At 42.0% G+C, this 6,703-nt stretch overlaps 1 pseudogene; it reads left to right on the top strand.

Moving 5' to 3' along the window:
* On the top strand, window positions 1-730 carry LOC129488324 (small ribosomal subunit protein eS4-like; annotated as a pseudogene).
* The last annotated feature ends 5,973 nt before the right edge of the window (window positions 731-6,703 follow it).

The following is a 6,703-nucleotide window of genomic DNA, read 5'->3' on the forward strand; positions in this document are numbered from 1 at the left end:
AAGCATCTGAAGTGGGCAGCAGCTCCATAGCATTTGATGATGGATAAATTGACCCGTGTGTTTGCTCCTCATAGATCCACCCATCCCCACAACCTAAGAGAGTATCTCTCCCTCATCTTTTCCTAAATAACAGACTTAAGTATGTTGGACACGAGATGAAGTAAAGAAGATTGGCATGCACAGTTTCATTAAGATCAATGGCAAGGTCTGAACTAATGTAACCTACCCTGCTGGATTCAGGGATGTCATGAGCACTGACAAGACGGGAGAGAATTTCCATCTGATCTATGACACCAAGGCTCCCTTTGCTGTACATCGTATTGCACCTGAGGAGGCCAAGTACAAGTTGTGCAAAGTGAGAAAAATATTTGTGGACACAAAAGGAATTCCTCATCTGCTGACTCATGATGCTCACACCATCTGCTACCCTGATCCCCTCATCAAGGTGAATGACACCATTCAGGTTGATTTGGAGAATGGCAAGATTACTGGTTTCATCAAGTTCAACACTGGGAACCTGTGTATGGTGACTGGAGGTGCTAACCTGGGAAGAACTGGTGCGATCACCAACAGAGAGAGGCACCCTGGTTCTTTTGATGTGGTTCATGGGAAAGATGCCAACAGCAACATCAACAAACCCTGGATTTCTCTTCCCCAAGGAAAGGGTATGCGCCTCACCACTGCTGAAGAGACAGACAAGAGACTGGTGGCCAAACAGAGCAGTAGGTGAAAAGGTCTCTGGGTGACAGGTTAGATCTTTGTACGTAATTAAAAATAATATGGGCTGGGCGCGGTGGCTCAAGCCTGTAATCACAACACTTTGGGAGGCCAAGGGGGGGTGGATCACCTGAGGTCAGGAGTTTGAGACCAGCCTGGCCAACATGGTAAAACCCCGTCTTTACTAAAAATACAAAAATTAGCCAGGTGTGGTGGCTCGTGCCTGTAATCCCAGCTACTCAGGAGGCTGAGGCAGGAGAATCACTTGAACCCGGGAGACGGAGGTTGCAGTGAGCCAAGATCATACCACTGCACTCCACCCTGGGTGTCAGAGTGAGACTCCGTCTCAAAAATTAATTAAAATAGTAATCATATGGCATGATTAATCTAAAAAAGAAAGAAATGTATACAATTAAGTTTTCAAATCATGTTTCTTCTGTGTTTATAGTACTTGTATTTCTAACATTATAAAAGTTTCGAACTGCAGTAAGACTTTTGGGATACAGTGGATATTGCTCAGCACTTTGATTTTTGTCAGTGAACAATATATCCTAGGGTTTTTGTGTCAATATGCAAGGGCTTCTTTTTTTCTTTTATAGTTGTACAGTGTCCTCTCCTGTTGGTGTACCATAATTTATTTAAGCAGTCCTCTATTAATGGATACTTGGGTTGTTTTTAATTATGAAGCGTGCTTCAGTGGGTAATCTTGTACATATATCATTTTGTGTTGTGCAGGCAGATCTGTAAGTAAATTATCAGAAGTAAGGATGTTGGGTCAAAACCCTACTTTTTAGAAACAAGATTTGCATGAGCTTATTTGCAGGAAAGAAAAAAGAAGCAATAATAGGATGTTATAGATTGTTGGTAGATTGTGGTGGAGAGTGGTAGACTCTTTGCAAAGATGGCTACAGTAATTCCTCCCGTCTCTGTGTGTGCTCCGGTTCACTGTGACTTTGCTGCTCCTATCATCAAGAGATCAAGTTTATTTATTTACACATTTATTTTTATTGACACATGTTAGATGTACATATTTTCAGAGTACATGTGATAATTTGATATATTCATATAATCAAATCAGGTAATTGGGATATCCATCACTTTTTTTTTTTTTTAATTGAAACAGGGTCTCTCTCTGTCACCTAGGCTGGAGTGTGGTGGCATGCTCATGGCTCACTGCAGCCTGGACCTCTCAGGCTCAAGCGACCCTCCCACTTCAGCCTCCCCAGTAGCTGGGACCACAGGCTTACACCACCACACCCGGATAATTTTTTCTATTTCTTGTAGAGAAAGGGTTTCACCATGTTGCCCAGGCTGGTCTCAAGCTCCTAGGCTCAAGCAATCCACCTGCCTTGGCCTCCCAGAGTGCTGGGATTATGGATGTGAGCCACTGCGACCGGCCAATATCCATCACTCTGAATAATTTTCTTTTCTTGATGCTAAGAACATTCAAATTATTCTTTTCTAGCTATTTGGAAATACATAATCAATTAATGTTAACTATAGTCACCCTACTGATCTATCAAACATCAGGTCTTTTATCTTCTCTCTCATATATATTTGTACCCATTAATCAAAGGTCAAGTTGACTTCCTGACTCCTGGAATTTGGGCTGGCTAGTGACTGACTTTGGCTAACAGAACGTGGAGAAAGTGATGTTATAGGACTTTCATGCTGGAGCCTCGAAAAAAGGCCTTGCAGCTCCCTCTGTCTCCTTCTGAACCCTGAGTCCTCCATGGGAAGCCTGGGTGCCTCCACGAGGATGAGAGAGCCAGTCAGAGAGCCAGCAGCCAGCACAGGTGGGAAGGCCATCATGGACCATCCAGCCCCACTGGAGCCTGTGGATGACATGCAAGTGACCCCGGGCCAGACAGCAGGAACCCCAAGCCAAGCCCAGCCCCATCATCAACCCAGAGGCCTGCTGTTGTTGAAAGTTTTGAGGTGCTTTATTATGCAGCAGTAGAAAACCCATGCCTCAGGGAAGTAGTTTCTCTTCACAAAACTTTTTTGAAAGGGTATACAGTATGTTAATCACAGCAGGTAAATAACTTTCAGAGGAGCCTGTGAACTGTCAGAAATTTTCTGAGCAAGTCCAATTCAGCTCGTCTTGTTTAGCAGGGAGTGTAGGAACTATGGAACCACACCTCAACCCTGAGCACGCCCAAAACCTAGCTGACTCACCAAACTATCTCACTTTCACAAAGAGACAATGGAAGGCTGAGTGTGTGTCAGAGGGTGGCTAGGTGAAGGGGTCCCCACCCCCGCCCCTGCCCACTGTGAGGCATTGCGTTTCACTGCTGGGCAGCTTCCAAAGTGAAAGGGAAGGAAACCCACTCCTACAGCATCCCTTCTGACACACACTAAGGCTCTTCTCAGTTCAAAAAATCAGGAAAACAAAGAGTCTGAAAGTGGCCTGTTGAGCTTAATCAGGCTCAAAGGAAAAAATATGTTTGATTTCCATTTTTGAACTAGTACACCAGAGTTTTCAACATCAAGAAAATCAATTTAATGTGTTGCAACTAGTATTTTTAAAAATCATATTTGTACACTCATGTTCATAGCAACATTATTCACAATAGCCAGAAAGTGGAAGCAATGCAATATCCATCGATGAATGAAAGGATAAATAAAATGTTATTATCTATCTATCTATCTAGATATGTATGCATCCAGTGGAATATTGCTCAGGCTTAAAAAGGAAAGAAATCTGGACACATGCTATAACATGGAGAACCTTGAGGACATTATGCCAAATGAAAGAAGCCAGTCACTAAAGGACAAATATGATAGTAGTTAAGCTCAGATGCAGAAGTAGAATGGAGGTTACCAGAGGCACAGGAGGGGAGATGGGGAATTACTGTTTAATAGGTATGGAGTTTTGGATTAGGAAGATAAAAAATGTTCTGGAGATGGATGGTGGTGATGGCTGCACAGCAGTGTGAGTGTAATTAATGCACAGAACCATACACTTAAAAATTAACATGGTTCTTTTTATGTTATAAATATTTTACAATAAAAAATAAAAAGTAGAATAAAATATAGGTTACATAGATGTGTTTATTGTGTGAAAATGTATCAAGATCTACACTTATAATCATGTACTTTTCTGCTTATTTGCTATGCTTCAATAACAGAATTAATTATTAAAAACCCAAATATAACAGAAGATGTCAGAATGCATTGCCCATAATAAGGGTAAGTGTTGTTTTGTGAAACTTTCGTTATAGTTAGAAGTGTGTGTGTGTGTGTGTGTGTGTGTGTGTGTGCATGCACGCGCTGCAACATGATGTTAAGTGTATTTTGGATTGTGGTTTTTAAAAAATTGAAGAAACATTATGCTGGGGCTAGTCTCCATTTCTTAGTGTGTGGTTCCTTCCATCTTGAATTTGATATGCTTTTCCCAGTGGAAGTAATTTAATTTTGACATTCATCTATTCAAGCAGAAAAATCCTTTCCCTGGGGTCTTTTCATCATAATCATTTTTCTCCATCTGACTGCTCACAGTAACTAGATTGTATATGCTAGATTAACCAGTAAATTCATGAACAGACTTTCTATCATTTTGCTCCATGGACTGTACATGAAAGCATTAGCAGCGTACATCATGATGAGAGATTATGATATGAGCTTTATGCTTCAATTCAGAAAAACTACAGTTCCTTTAAACCATAGGGTGTTTGAATTTTAAAATTCCTTGGTGGTTATGGTTCTAAAGCTCTTGTGCTCAGAGGAATCTCCTTTGTAACATCTAAAACAGTGGGTTGTTCATCCAGTGCTTGAACACTTCTGATGACAATAAGGCATCTCAGTCCATTGATTGATTGCTGGGTAGCCTCCAATTCTAGAAAGCCTATAAGGGTAGTTTTATGGCAGAATTAGGTGGTGAGCCACGCTGGAGCCTGAAGAGGCATCTGTGATCAGCTAAGCCTTGGTCAAACAAACAGGTGCCTGGAACTATTTGTCATCCACATTTCAAAGACATCTTTCATGGGGCATGTGTATTGGTTTAAAAGGGTGCACTTTAATTTTCTGTGTCTTTTAATAGAATGGAGCACTTAACGCCAGGTACTTCTAAAACAGGAGAGGAGGTATTTCTTTAGGTATTGTGAACAAAGGATCAGTGACTGCACACTGATGATTCCTTTCTATCTTTATGGTCCCGGAGAGAAGACTCTCATGACCACGGGGTATCTTTCTCTTGGATCCATGTGGCCCCTGCTCCCCACACCCTCCCTGTTACAGAGTGAGGAGTGGGGAGTGGGGGCCCTGAGGTGCCCCAGCAATGCCTATGGCTGATGGGTGAGTCTAATTCTAGGGATCAGTATTTGGAAGTCCACTTGATTATATAAGCCACATCTTCAATTATCAGTTTTATCCATAATGAAGGTAGTATTTTGCCCTTCCTTTGCCTTATTTTTTTTTACTTTAAGCATGTTACTCATTAGGCCACTGGAATGCAATAACATAGGCTTCTATATCCAACTGGCTAAAGAAAGCTACACAACTGGGCAGATTTGTGAAACTCCAAGTTAGACCCCAACCCTCTATGGCTATTCCTCAGCCCTTTTACCTGGCTTTGGCCAATTTCCTTTCCCATCCTCCTCACTGCTTACTCCAGATCTTCCCCAATCATCAAGTCCCTACCCTTACTGCCAGCACACAACATCATCCCTCTGCCCTCAAAGAGAAAAGCAAGATGCCAGTGAAATAGATCTACTCCTTCTTTCTCCTTTATGAAAGCTTCTCTTGGGAAAATAGAGAAAATGACAAGTCATAGACACTCTAAAATTATTAGACTTATAGGCAGGAGGAAAAAAATCTTTCTGTGGTTACCTTCAGTTAACAGTACACTGGGCAAGAAAAATTAAATGAAACAGTAGACAAAATAAAAACTAGAACAGAGGAAGAAAAGAACAAAAGAAAAAGAAGTAGAAGAGCCCTCCCCCAAAAAGATACAATTATTTCACAGCTTTCTTGTCATATGTTCATAGCATATCTATTTCCACCTGAACTTCCCCTGAGTCTTGGAGGATGAAGTGTCCTTCCTCAATAAAGGCAATTTCCTAAACTCAGGCACTAGTCTATTTTTCCAACCCCTCCAAGATGTTTTTCCATCAACTGTTCCCTTGCTCTGATTGCCAACTCTCCTTGACCACTAATTTATCAAGAAATATCCCTTAATCCTGTGCCCGGGGCCAGGCATGGTGGCTCACCCCTGTAATCTCAGCACTTTGAGAGGCCAAGGCAGGCGGATCACCTGAGGTCAGGAGTTTGAGACCAGCCTGAGCAACATGGTGAAACCCCATCTCTACTAAAAATACAAAAATTAGCGAGGCATTAGGTGGCAGATGCCTGCAATCCCAGCTACTTGGGAGGCTGAGGCAGGAAGAATTGCTTGAACCCAGGAGGCTGAGGTTGCAGTAAGTCAAGATCATGCCACTGCACTCCAACCTGGGTGACAGAGCGAGATTCTGTCTCAAAAAAAAAAAAAAAATTCCTGTGCGCTGCCCATCTGCACCCCATCTCTCTTAATATTTAATCCAGATTTTTCAAACACTTTTAATGTACATCGTCCCTCACATTTATCCCTCCATAATATTCTTCATGCTCCCACCAGTGCCCCTTATGCTTGCAAAGATCAGTAATATTTCAATTCCCAGATCTCCTGATCATGGTCCACACAGAGTACCTGGCTGCACTACTCTCTTCTCCTTGAATGCTTTTCTCTCTTGATAGGGTCCATATTTTAAGCATATTTCCATATTAACTTCTGGCATGGACTATCATATTCAGTCATCAATATATTTCCAGCTTTAGATGTGTGAGTTAAAACTGAGGCTCTAGGGCATGGTGGCTCATGCCTATAATCCCAAAACTTTGGGAGGCCAAGACTGGAAGACGGCTTGAGTCCAGGAATTCGGGATCAGCCTGGGCAACATAGTGTGATCCCATCTCTACAAAATACACACACACAGAAAACTGAGGCTCT

The sequence above is a fragment of the Symphalangus syndactylus genome, chromosome 1, assembly GCF_028878055.3.
Source record: "Symphalangus syndactylus isolate Jambi chromosome 1, NHGRI_mSymSyn1-v2.1_pri, whole genome shotgun sequence".
NCBI lineage: Eukaryota > Metazoa > Chordata > Mammalia > Primates > Hylobatidae > Symphalangus > Symphalangus syndactylus.